The sequence below is a fragment of the Eubalaena glacialis genome, chromosome 2 (genome assembly GCF_028564815.1).
Source record: "Eubalaena glacialis isolate mEubGla1 chromosome 2, mEubGla1.1.hap2.+ XY, whole genome shotgun sequence".
Taxonomy (NCBI): domain Eukaryota; kingdom Metazoa; phylum Chordata; class Mammalia; order Artiodactyla; family Balaenidae; genus Eubalaena; species Eubalaena glacialis.
In genome coordinates this window covers 83,319,590-83,333,419 of record NC_083717.1, presented here as the reverse complement: position 1 = coordinate 83,333,419, position 13,830 = coordinate 83,319,590, and the positions used below count along the sequence as shown (strand labels likewise).

General features: G+C 41.2%; 1 long non-coding RNA gene across 1 annotated transcript; it reads right to left on the bottom strand.

The window, feature by feature from the left end:
* LOC133085184 (uncharacterized) lies at positions 1-13,281 on the bottom strand. The gene is made up of 4 exons (XR_009699534.1): positions 12,993-13,281; positions 1,312-1,467; positions 728-814; positions 1-152 (listed from the first exon to the last, which is right to left on the bottom strand). It is a non-coding gene; the product is annotated as an uncharacterized LOC133085184 (long non-coding RNA).
* Between the last annotated feature and the right edge of the window lie 549 nt (positions 13,282-13,830).

Below are 13,830 nucleotides of genomic sequence, written 5' to 3'. Positions count from 1 at the left end.
GTTATCTAGATGAATATTCACTAGTAAAAAATACATACTAAAGTATTTGTGATGACAGGGCATTTTCACAGTTCAGGCTCTGCAGGAAGAAGACTCTGAGTCAGAGTTTAGTGTCCAGGATGTTTATCAGGGAGTGCCTTTGGGATCGACACCTGTGGAATAGAAGAGAAGGAAGCAGGCTTAGACGGAAGGAAAAGCAGGCTGCATATAAGGAAAGCCCAGTAGCCTGAACTGACCCCATGAGGAGTTTTGAAGCTGAAACGGTCCTTCAGCGTCGCCCCAAACCAGGCTGAAATGGCTGGGCTTTAAAACCACGCCTTGATCAGTTAATGGATGTAAGCTGTCTCCAAAGGGGTGTGAGCTCTGATAAGGCAGCTCTCTGCTGCCTAAAGCCTAAAGGCTGTCTGCTGACAGTGCCCCAAGTAGCTGGGACAATAAGTCCCTCTGCAAAGGGAAATCTCAGTGGGTCATCTCCATGTGCATTCCCTGTGCTGCTCCCGGATCTACTTCTTCATATACATTGAGGAGTAGCTTCTTCAGGTTTCTGATGAGCCTCTCCTCCCGGGGAAACTTAGAAGAGGAAGGCTTGTAGGACAAACAAACAATAGCCCTCTCTGCTGCAGCTGGTCTTGGGGCTGCAATTGAAACTTACAGCCTCCTTTCTCAACCATCCTTTCTAAATTCCTCTCATTCTCAGCTACCACTTCTCTTGGCCTCAGTGACTTACCTGGGGTCACGATCTAGATTCACATCCCAGAGAGGTCTGGGTTCCTGGTCGCCATGTCCTTGCTGCATTATCCATTTACTATTGCAACTGGGCAAGAGAATAACAAGAAGCACACAAGCAGATCATCCGAGTGCTAAAACAGTCTTCCCTACCCTTATTGTATAACAACAGACCTAAGTCCTTCTGATAATCAGGGTTAATACCCCTGTTAAGATGATTCCTCTACTTCCAGCCCACTCATCCCTGGATACTAGGAGCCCAAAGTGCCCAGCGGAAGTTTAAGCTAGTAGTTCAAAGGGACTTTTGCTGTATCCTTGGGTGGAAATATTCCCCTTTTAGAAACAAGGTCCTCTGACCCTGCAGAGTTCTGAATCGCAGGAACAGGAAGCATAAATTTCCCATTGGGTCATTGGGAATAATGATAAGCAGGTCTATTCGTACTTCCATAGTTTGCTTCTCAGACCCATGTATTCTTCCTGTTGGGGACACAGCACCAAATAAAGATCTTTGATTCAATGTGTTTAATGTATCCAGGGGGATGGCACTCACAGAGCATTGCATCTCAGCTAACATGTCAGCCGTACCTTCAGCATGGCACCCCAATACGCTGTCAGGCCAGGAGCTTCAGGGTGTTGCAGTAAGTGATACAACCAGCAGATACCATTGTCATGGGTCCACTCTCACATCTTTTTTACTGTAAATTGGGTTCCCTGGTCTGATGCAATGTTATGTGAAGTCCCCTGCTGGTGGATCAAATATTGTTTAAGCCCAGAGTGAGGCCTGAAGACAAGACTTCTAAATCCTTACCCAGAATATGTGTCCATTCCTGTCAGAACGAAACATTCTACCTTTCAGTCAACTTGCCACCAACTTGTTGGTTGGGCTCCTTGAGGAACGGTGCCATATCAGGAGCTCAGCATTGATCTCTTTTGCTGTCAAGATGGACATTTGGCAGAGGAATAATTAGATCAGCTCTGATAAGTGGGAACCCATGCTAATGGGCCCAGGATAGCCTCAATCTCTGCCACATGGCCACTTTATTCAAGTATCCATTGTGCCAGAAATGGTGTGGTCAGTGACCAAGGGGGAGTCAACTGGCTGAGTCATTTTATATTGAAGGATTTACAACTGCCATTTTGCCTTCTCTTCCATATGCCATGGCTTTTTTGCTCCTCTATTCCTATATTTTGCCATCTTTTGTGTTAAAAAGATATTTTCCAATGTAACATTTTAATTCCCCTGTCATATATATATTTGAGTTATTAGTGGTTGCTTGGATTATGATTAACATCTTAATTTATAACAATGTTGTTCAGATTAATACCAACTTAATTTCAATAGTATTCAAAAACTTTGCTCCCAAATAGTTCCATTCCCTACACCCTCTTTGTTTTCTTTTGCTTGTACAAACCGAGTAGTACCCTTATTGGCTGTCCATCTATTTTTCAGCAAGTGACACCATGTTTTATTAATTATCTCCATAACTCTCTGCAGGTCAGGGGCCCCTGGTTGCCACTTTGATCTTGCTGCTTATTATCATAATTGCGTCCACATGGTTTCTGACACGTGTGTGATGCCATCTGGTTCAATTATTTCTGGGTTGTATTAACTCCATTGCTAATAAGGAAGTCAGTTTTATAACAGCATCGCCTACCATCATCAGTCCAGCCTGCAAAAGAGAGCCGCTACTGAACTTCATAGTGATTCTGGTGCCCTTTCACCAGCACATTCTTTATTGCTTTGGTAGATGGTGTATCCTCCAGGTCCTCCTATGGAAGAGTCATCTGGTGGGTTTTCTGGCCTGACATAGCATAGCTATACCAGCATGCCCACTTCCCTGTGTCCTTTTTCAAAAATTGAGATAGCATTACATACATAAAATTCACCATTTTGAAGTGCACAACTTATTGGTTTTTAGTATGTTCACAAAGTTGGGCAACCATCACCACAATCAATTTTATAGTAGTTTCATCACCCCAAAATGTAACCCTGTGCCAGTTAGCAGTCATTCCTTATTCTCCCTACTGACAGCCCCTGGAAACCACCAATTTACTTTATGTCTCTATGAATTTGCCTACTCTGGACATGTCATTAAATGGAAGCACACAATATGTGTGGCATTGTATGTCTGCCTTCTTTCACTTAGCATAATGTTTTCAAGGTTCACCCATGTTGTAGCATATATCAGTCTCATTCCTTTTTATGACTGAACAGTATTCCATTGTATGGATATAGCAAATTTCATTTACCCATTCATCAGTTGATGAACATTTGGGTTGTTTCCCCCTTTCGGTTATTATGAATAATGCTGCCTTAAACGTTTGTGTACAAATTTTTGTGTGGACATTATGTTTTCATTTCTTTGGGGAATATACGTAGGAGTGGAATTGCCGGGTCAAATGGTAACTTTATGCTTAACTTTTTCAGCAGTTGTCACACCGTTTTCCAAATTGGCTGCACCATTTTACCTTCCCAGCAGCAATGTATGAGGGTTCCAATTTCCCCACAACCTCACCAACACTTCTTTTTCTTTTTAAAAATTTTTTATGGGGGGGAGGGGCAAGATGGCGGAAGAGTAAGACGCGGAGATCACCTTCCTCCCCACAGATACATGAGAAATACATCTACACGTGGAACTGCTCCTACAGAACACCCACTGAACGCTGGCAGAAGACGTCAGACCTCCCAAAAGGCAAGAAGATCCCCACGTACTTGGGTAGGGCAAAAGAAAAAAGAAATAACAGAGACAAAAGAATAGGGACGGGACCTGCACCAGTGGGAGGGAGCTGTGAAGGAGGAGGGGTTTCCACACACTAGGAAGCCCCTTCGCGGGCGGAGACTGCGGGTGGCAGAGGGGGGAAGCTTCAGAGCCACGGAGGAGAGTGCAGCCACAGTGGTGCGGAGGGCAAAGCGGAGAGATTCCCGCACAGAGGAGCGGTGCCGACCAGCACTCACCAGCCCGAGAGGCTTGTCTGCTCAGCCGCCGGGGCGGGCGGGGCCTGGGAGCTGGGGCTCGGGCTTCGGTGCTAGCCGGGAGGGAGTCCGGGAAAAAGACTGCAGCTGCCAAAGAGGCAAGAGAATTTTTCTTGCCTCTTTGTTTCGCGGCGCGCAAGGAGAGGGGATTCAGAGCGCCGCCTAAACGAGCTCCAGAGACGGGCGCGAGCCGCGGCTATCAGCGCGGATCCCACAGCAACAGGGACGCAGAGGGAAAAACGGAGAGATTCCCGCACAGAGGCTCGGCGCCGAGCAGCACTCACCAGCCCGAGAGGCTTGTCTGCTCACCCGCCGGGGCGGGCGGGGGCTGGGAGCTGAGGCGCGGGCTTCGGTCGGATCCCAGGGAGAGGACTGGGGTTGGCTGCGTGAACACAGCCTGAAGGGTCTAGCGCACCACAACTAGCCGGGAGGGTGCACGAGAAAAAGTCTGCAGCTGCCGAAGAGGCAGGAGACTCTTTCTTGCCTCTTTGTTTCGCGGCGTGCAAGGAGAGGGGATTCAGAGCGCCACTTAAACGAACTCCAGAGACGGGCGCGAGCCGCGGCTATCAGCGCGGACCCCAGAGACGGGCATGAGACGCTAAGGCTGCTGCTGCCGCCACCAAACAGCCTGTGGGCAAGCACAGGTCATTCTCCACACCGCCCCTCCCGGGAGCCTGTGCAGCCCGCCACGGCCAGGCTCCCGTGATCCGGGGACAACTTCCCCGGGAGAGCGCACGGCGCGCCTCAGGCTGCTGCAACGTCACGCCGGCTTCTGCCGCCGCAGGCTCGCCCCGCCTCCTCCGTACCGCTCCCTCCCCCCGGCCTGACTGAGCCAGAGCCCCCGAATCAGCTGCTCCTTTAACCCCGTTCTGTCTGGGCGGGGAACAGACGCCCTCAGGGGACCTACATGCAGAGGCGGGTCCAAATCCAAAGCTGAACCCCGGGAGCTGTACGAACAAAGAAGAGAAAGGGAAATCTCTCCCAGCAGCCTCAGAAGCAGCGGATTAAAGCTCCACAAACAACTTGATGTGCCTGCATCTGTTGAATACCTGAATAGACAACGAATCATCCCAAATTTAGGAGATGGACTTTGGGAGCAGGATATATTAACTTTTCCCCTTTTCCTTTTTTTTGTGAGTGTAGATGTGTATGCTTCTGGGTGAGATTTTGTCTGTATAGCTTTGCTCTCACCCTTAGTCCTAGGGTTAGGTCCGTCTTTTTTTTTTTTTTTTTTTTTTTTTTTTTTTGGCTTAAAAAATTTTTTTTCCCTAATAAATGTTTTCTTAATAATTTTTTCCTTATTTTCTATTTTTAAAAAAATTTTTAATAAGTTATTTCATATTTTTTATTTTAAAAAATTAAAAAATTTTTTTTCTTAATAAATTTTTTCTAAATAATTTTTTTCTTATTTTTAGTATAAAAAATTAATAAATCTATTTTTAAAAATTAAAAAAAATTTTTTTTTCTTAATAAATTTACTCTTAATAATTTTTTTTCTTATTTTTTATTATAATTGCTTTATTTTATTTTATTTTATCCTCTTTTTTTCTTTCTTTCCATTTTTTCTCCCTTTTATTCTGAGACGTGTGGATGAAAGGCTCTTGGTGCTCCAGCCAGGCATCAGGGCTGTGCCTCTGAGGTGGGAGAGCCAACTTCAGGACACTGGTCCACAAGAGACCTCCCAGCTCCACGTAATACCAAACGGCGAAAATCTCTCACAGATCTCCATCTCAACATCAAGACCCAGCTTCACTCAACGACCAGCAAGCTACAGTGCTGGACACCCTATGCCAAACAACTAGCAAGAGAGGAACACAGCCCCATCCATTAACAGAGAGGCTGCCTAAAATCATAATAAGGCCACAGACACCCCAAAACACACCACCAGACGTGGACGAACCCACCAGAAAGACAACATCCAGCCTCATCCACCAGAACACAGGCACTAGTTCCCTCCACCAGGAAACCTACACAACCCACTGAACCAACCTTAGCCACTGGGGACAGATACCAAAAACAACGGGAACTACGAACCTGCAGCCTGTGAAAAGGAGACCCCAAACACAGTAAGATAAGCAAAATGAGAAGACAGAAAAACACACAGCAGATGAAGGAGCAGGGTCAAAACACACCAGACCTAACAAATGAAGAGGAAATAGGTAATCTACCTGAAAAAGAATTCAGAATAATGATAGTAAGGATGATCCAAAGTCTTGGAAATAGAATAGACAAAATGCAAGAAACATTTAACAAGGACGTAGAAGAACTAAAGAGGAACCAAGAAACGATGACAAGCACAATAAATGAAATTAAAAATACTCTAGATGGGATCAATAGCAGAATAACTGAGGCAGAAGAACGGATAAGTGACCTGGAAGATAAAATGGTGGAAATAACTACTGCAGACCAGAATAAAGAAAAAAGAATGAAAAGAACTGAGGACAGTCTCAGAGACCTCTGGGACAACATTAAACGCACCAACATTCGAATTATAGGGGTCCCAGAAGAAGAAGAGAAAAAGAAAGGGACTGAGAAAATATTTGAAGAGATTATAGTTGAAAACTTCCCTAATATGGGAAAGGAAATAGTTAATCAAGTCCTGGAAGCACAGAGAGTCCCATACAGGATAAATCCAAGGAGAAACACACCAAGACACATATTAATCAAACTATCAAAAATTAAATATAAAGAAAACATATTAAAAGCAGCAAGGGAAAAACAACAGATAACACACAAGGGCATCCCCATAAGGTTAACAGCTGATCTTTCAGCAGAAACGCTGCAAGCCAGAAGGGAGTGGCAGGATATACTTAAAGTGATGAAGGAGAAAAACCTACAACCAAGATTACTCTACCCAGCAAGGATCTCATTCAGATTTGATGGAGAAATTAAAACCTTTACAGACAAGCAAAAGCTGAGAGAGTTCAGCACCACCAAACCAGCTTTACAACAAATGCTAAAGGAACTTCTCTAGGCAAGAAACACAAGAGAAGGAAAACACCTACAATAACAAACCCAAAACATTTAAGAAAATGGGAATAGGAACATACATATCGATAATTACCTTAAATGTAAATGGATTAAATGCTCCCACCAAAAGACACAGACTGGCTGAATGGATACAAAAACAAGACCCATATATATGCTGTCTACAAGAGACCCACTTCAGACCTAGAGACACATACAGACTGAAAGTGAGGGGATGGAAAAAGATATTCCATGCAAATGGAAATCAAAAGAAAGCTGGAGTAGCAATTCTCATATCAGACAAAATAGACTTTAAAATAAAGACAATTACAAGAGACAAAGACGGACACTATATAATGATCAAGGGATCGATCCAAGAGGAAGGTATAACAATTGTAAATATTTATGCACCCAACATAGGAGCACCTCAATACATAAGGCAAATACTAACAGCCATAAAAGGGGAAATCGACAGTAACACAATCATAGTAGGGGACTTTAACACCCCACTTTCACCAATGGACAGATCATCCAAAATGAAAATAAATAAGGAAACACAAGCTTTAAATGATACATTAAACAAGATGGACTTAATTGATATTTATAGGACATTCCACCCAAAAACAACAGAATACACATTTTTCTCAAGTGCTCATGGAACATTCTCCAGGATAGATCATATCTTGGGTCACAAATCAAGCCTTGGTAAATTTAAAAAAATTGAAATCGTATCAAGTATCTTTTCCGACCACAACGCTATGAGACTAGATATCAATTACAGGAAAAGATCTGTAAAAAATACAAACACATGGAGGCTACACAATACACTACTTAATAACGAAGTGATCACTGAAGAAATCAAAGGGGAAATCAAAAAATACCTAGAAACAAATGACAATGGAGACACGACGATCCAAAACCTATGGGATGCAGCAAAAGCAGTTCTAAGAGGGAAGTTTATAGCAATACAAGCCTACATCAAGAAACAGGAAACATCTCGAATAAACAACCTAACCTTGCACCTAAAGCAATTAGAGAAAGAAGAACAAAAAAACCCCAAAGCTAGCAGAAGGAAAGAAATCATAAAGATCAGATCAGAAATAAATGAAAAAGAAATGAAGGAAACAATAGCAAAAATCAATGAAACTAAAAGCTGGTTCTTTGAGAAGATAAACAAAATTGATAAACCATTAGCCAGACTCATCAAGAGAAAAAAGGAGAAGACTCAAATTAATAGAATTAGAAATGAAAAAGGAGAAGTAACCACTGACACTGCAGAAATACAAACGATCATAAGAGATTACTACAAGCAACTCTATGCTAATAAAATGGACAGCCTGGAAGAAATGGACAGATTCTTAGAAATGCACAACCTGCCGAGACTGAACCAGGAAGAAATAGAAAATATGAACAGACCAATCACAAGCACTGAAATTGAAACTGTGATTAAAAATCTTCCAACACACAAAAGCCCAGGACCAGATGGCTTCACAGGCGAATTCTATCAAACATTTAGAGAAGAGCTAACACCTATCCTTCTCAAACTCTTCCAAAATATTGCAGAGGGAGGAACACTCCCCAACTCATTCTACGAGGCCACCATCACCCTGATACCAAAACCAGGCAAAGATGTCACAAAGAAAGAAAACTACAGGCCAATATCACTGATGAACATAGATGCAAAAATCCTCAACAAAATACTAGCAAACAGAATCCAACAGCACATTAAAAGGATCATACACCATGATCAAGTGGGGTTTATCCCAGGAATGCAAGGATTCTTCAATATACGCAAATCAATCAACGTGATACACCATATTAACAAATTGAAGGAGAAAAACCATATGATCATCTCAATAGATGCAGAGAAAGCTTTCGACAAAATTCAACACCCATTTATGATAAAAGTCCTGCAGAAAGTAGGCATAGAGGGAACTTTCCTCAACATAATAAAGGCCGTATATGACAAACCCACAGCCAACATTGTCCTCAATGGTGAAAAACTGAAACCATTTCCACTAAGATCAGGAACAAGACAAGCTTGCCCACTCTCACCACTATTATTCAACATAGTTTTGGAAGTGTTAGCCACAGCAATCAGAGACGAAAAAGAAATAAAAGGAATCCAAATCGGAAAAGAAGAAGTAAAGCTGTCACTGTTTGCAGATGACATGATACTATACATAGAGAATCCAAAAGATGCTACCAGAAAACTACTAGAGCTAATCAATGAATTTGGTAAAGTAGCAGGATACAAAATTAATGCACAGAAATCTCTTGCATTCCTGTATACTAATGATGAAAAATCTGAAAGTGAAATTAAGAAAACACTCCCGTTTACCATTGCAACAAAAAGAATAAAATACCTAGGAATAAACCTACCTAAGGAGACAAAAGACCTGTATGCAGAAAATTATAGGACACTGATGAAAGAAATTAAAGATGATACAAATAGATGGAGAGATATACCATGTTCTTGGATTGGAAGAATAAACATTGTGAAAATGACTCTGCTACCCAAAGCAATCTACAGATTCAATGCAATCCCTATCAAACTACCACTGGCATTTTTCACAGAACTAGAACAAAAAATTTCACAATTTGTATGGAAACACAAAAGACCCCGAATAGCCAAAGCAATCTTGAGAACGAAAAATGGAGCTGGAGGAATCAGGCTCCCTGACTTCAGACTATATTACAAAGCTACAGTAATCAAGACAGTTTGGTACTGGCACAAAAACAGAAATATAGATCAATGGAACAGGATAGAAAGCCCAGAGATAAGCCCACGCACATATGGTCACCTTATCTTTGATAAAGGAGGCAAGCATATACAGTGGAGAAAAGACAGCCTCTTCAATAAGTGGTGCTGGGAAAAGTGGACAGGTACATGTAAAAGTATGAAATTAGAACACTCCCTAACACCATACACAAAAATAAACTCAAAATGGATTAAAGACCTAAGTGTAAGGCCAGACACTATCAAACTCTTAGAGGAAAACATAGGCAGAACACTGTATGACATAAGTCACAGCAAGATCCTTTTTGACCCAGGTCCTAGAGAAATGGAAATAAAAACACAAATAAACAAATGGGACCTAATGAAACTTAAAAGCTTTTGCACAGCAAAGGAAACCATAAACAAGACCAAAAGACAACCCTCAGAATGGGAGAAAATATTTGCAAATGAAGCAACGGACAAAGGATTAATCTCCAAGATTTACAAGCAGCTCATGCAGCTCAATAACAAAAAAACAAACAACCCAATCCAAAAATGGGCAGAAGACCTAAATAGACATTTCTCCAAAGAAGAGATACAGATTGCCAACAGACACATGAAAGAATGCTCAACATCATTAATCATTAGAGAAATGCAAATCAAAACTACAATGAGGTATCATCTCACACCGGTCAGAATGGCCATCATCAAAAAATCTAGAAACAATAAATGCTGGAGAGGGTGTGGAGAAAAGGGAACACTCTTGCACTGTTGGTGGGAATGTAAATTGATACAGCCACTATGGAGAACAGTATGGAGGTTCCTTAAAAAACTAAAAATAGAACTACCATATGACCCAGCAATCCCACTACTGGGCATATACCCTGAGAAAACCATAATTCAGAAAGAGTCATGTACCAAAATATTCATTGCAGCTCTGTTTACAATAGCCAGGACATGGAAGCAACCTAGGTGTCCATCATCGGATGAATGGATAAAGAAGATGTGGCACATATATACAATGGAATATTACTCAGCCATAAAAAGAAATGAAATGGAGGTGTTTGTAATGAGGTGGATGGAGTTAGAGTCTGTCATACAGAGTGAAGTAAGTCAGAAAGAGAAAAACAAATACAGTATGCTAACACATATATATGGAATCTAAGGGAAAAAAAAAAAAAAAAGAGGTCATGAAGAACCTAGTGGTAAGATGGGAATAAAGACACAGACCTACTAGAGAATGGACTTGAGGATATGGGGAGGGGGAGGGGTGAGATGTGACAGGGTGAGAGAGTGTCATGGACATATATACACTATCAAATGTAAAATAGATAACTAGTGGGAAGCAGCCGCATAGCACAGGGAGATCAGCTCGGTGCTTTGTGACCAGCTAGAGGGGTGGGATAGGGAGGGTGGGAGGGAGGGAGATGCAAGAGGGAAGAGATATGGCAACATATGTATATGTGTAACTGATTCACTTTGTTGTAAAGCAGAAGCTAGCACACCATTGTAAAGCAATTATACTTCAATAAAGATGTTTAAAAAAAAAAAAAAATTTTTTTATTATAGTCATTCTATTGGTGTGAAGTGGTATCTTATTGTGGTTTTGATTTACATTTCTGTAATGACTACTGATATTGAACATATTTTCATATGCTTGTTATCCATTTGTATATCTTTTTTAAAGAAATGACTATTCAAATCTTTTGTCTATTTTAAAATTGGGTTATTTGTCATTACTGTTGAGTAAAGTTCACATATATATATATATATATATATATATATATATATATATATATATATATATATATAAATTCTGGATACTAGATTGTTATCGGAATATGATTTGCAAATATTTTCTCCTATTCTGTAGGTTGTCTTTGACTTTCTTGGTGGTGTCCTTTGAAGCACAAAAGCTTTTAATTTTGATGAAGTGCAACTTTGGTTGACTGCATTTTGTGTCATGTCTAAGAAACCATTGCCTGATACAAGGTCACAAAAATTCACACTTACTTTTTTCTAAGAGTTTTATAGTGTTAGCTCTTACATTTAAGACTATGATTCATTTTAAGTTAATTTTTGTGTATTTTGGGAGATAAGGGTCCAAACTCTTTCTTTTGCATGTGGATAGCACCATTTGCTGGAAAAAACTATTCTTTCTTCATAGTATTTTTTTGGCATTCTTGTTGAAAATCCACTGCCCATAAATGTGTAGGTTTATTTCTGGACCCTCAATTCTATTCCCTTGATCTACATGTCTATCCTTATACCAGTACCACACTGTTTTTGTAGCTTTGTAGTCAGTTTTGAAAATGGGAATTGAACCCTCCACCTTTGTTCTTTTTCAAAATTGTTTTGGCTATTCGAGGTCCCTTACATTTCCATATGAATTTTAGGATCAGTTTGTTAATTTCTGCAAAAGAGCCAGCTGGGATTTTGATAGGGATTACCTTGAATCTGCAGATCAATTTGGAGATTAATGCCATCTTAACAACATTAATCTTCCAATAAATGAACATGGAATATCTTTCCATTAATTTAGGTCTTCTTTCATTTCCTTCAACAAAGTTTTGTAGTCTTCAGTGTATACATCTTATTAAATTTACTCCTAGGTATTTTATTATTTTTGATTTCCCTTAGTGTTTTAATCCTTTCCTCTACCATCTGCCAAGACATTTATGGCATTTTGATATCTCTTAGCATGGGCCATCACTTTTTCCATGCTTCATAGGAGCCATCTTACTAGTAAGTTTGCACCAATTCCTGGGGTCTTTTGACAGAGTATAAATCATATTTTGGGAGAATGTACCCAAATTGTTTTTGAATCTTATGTTCTATCCCCCTTGATCAAGTACCCTCAGAATCTAGTCCCATGTGTATTCCCCCACCTCCTGCAATCCATGCTGGTTAAATCTTTTTACTCCTTTGGGATATGGTTTCTTTCCTCCCTTCTCAGGCCTAGCATGTCCCCAGCTGGATTATGCTGCCACTTAACCCTAGTTATAGATTTAGTGGACAGGAGGGTTGGTGGGGGAAGATCCTGAGGAGACACATGTTGTACTGCAGGAAGAGGCCCTGGTATTGTCTCAAGCTAGGGGAGTGTATGGCTCTTAGTAGAAAAGGGTGGCTCACTTCTGCAGGCTCAGAGGATCAAAAGGAACCTGGGAATATAAGATATTGGGGGCATCAATTCAAATGTCCCCATCCCATGTGTCAGGGTCTCATTCTTTCCCAACAACAGCCCTGTCCTTGGATTAGGAGACCTAGTTTATTAGTAGTTTAACCTTCTTTGGAGCTTGGCCACATTGATGATTTAGTGTGGTCTGGTCCTCAGCCTTCTCTGCGCTCCCTCTGCAGGTTATGAAAGCCTCTTTACCAAAGAGACCCTCTGGCTTTCATACTTGGCTTTCAGTTGTCTGCTAGCCACTCTCTTAGCTTTTTGTTTTCTTCTCCTAGAGCTTTAATAGAGCTAAGCAATAACCATCCAATCCCACTGTCCTTATAGTTACTATTTCCTCCATATATTGTACCAACTAATACATTCTCTTTCACTAGTATACTATCCCAATTCACCACTGGTGAAAGTGTTAGTAACTGTACTGTTACCTTATGCCAGGGGCTATCTGTGCTCCATCCATCACCAGTGATGAGGTCCTCATACCAGCTGGGTAGTGATCCAGCTTCAAAACCCCATCTTATCATCTGCTTTCTCGATCTCTCCTGGCTCCAACTGTGGCAGTTTGGGTTTTCCAGGAAGCAGACTCTGAGACAGACTTTAGTGTTCAGGATAATTATGAAGGCGAGCTCTTGAGATCCATGTCTGTGGGTTGGAGGAAAGAAAACAGGATTGGGCAGAGGGAGATGTTGATCTGAGATACAGGCTGATAAACTCAACTAACCCCATTGGGAGCTCTTGAGCAGAAATGGCCCATTGAAGTTGCCCTGCACAGGGCCAAAATAGCCAGGCCGCTCTATCCTTCCCTTGATCAGTCCTTGGATTTGGGCCACCTGGGAAAGGGGCATCTTTCTGGGCAAGGTAGCTCTCTGCAGATGAGGCCAACCCTGAAGGGTATGACAGTGGACAGATGCTTGTTGACCCCACAGCTGAGCAACAAGTCCTTCCTTGAAGGGTATCTGGTCAATGCATCTCAATGTCCACCACAGGTGTCATGCCAGCAACTTACTCTCAAATTAGTCAGTTAAAAAAAAGTTCATTATGCTATGTGTGCAACTTTTCTGTAAGTTTTAATACTTTCAAAATTAAAAAAAAAACTTTAAAAAAATGAACATGCTTACATAAATTAAATGTGACTTAGGAAACACCTAGAAGAAAGCCTTCTGTTGCTGATACAAAGAAAGAGGAATGGTGTTGAAAGATGAAAATTCATTTGAATGAGTAAAATATGGATCACCAGAAGAGTTAGTGGGAGGTAAGAATGAAAAG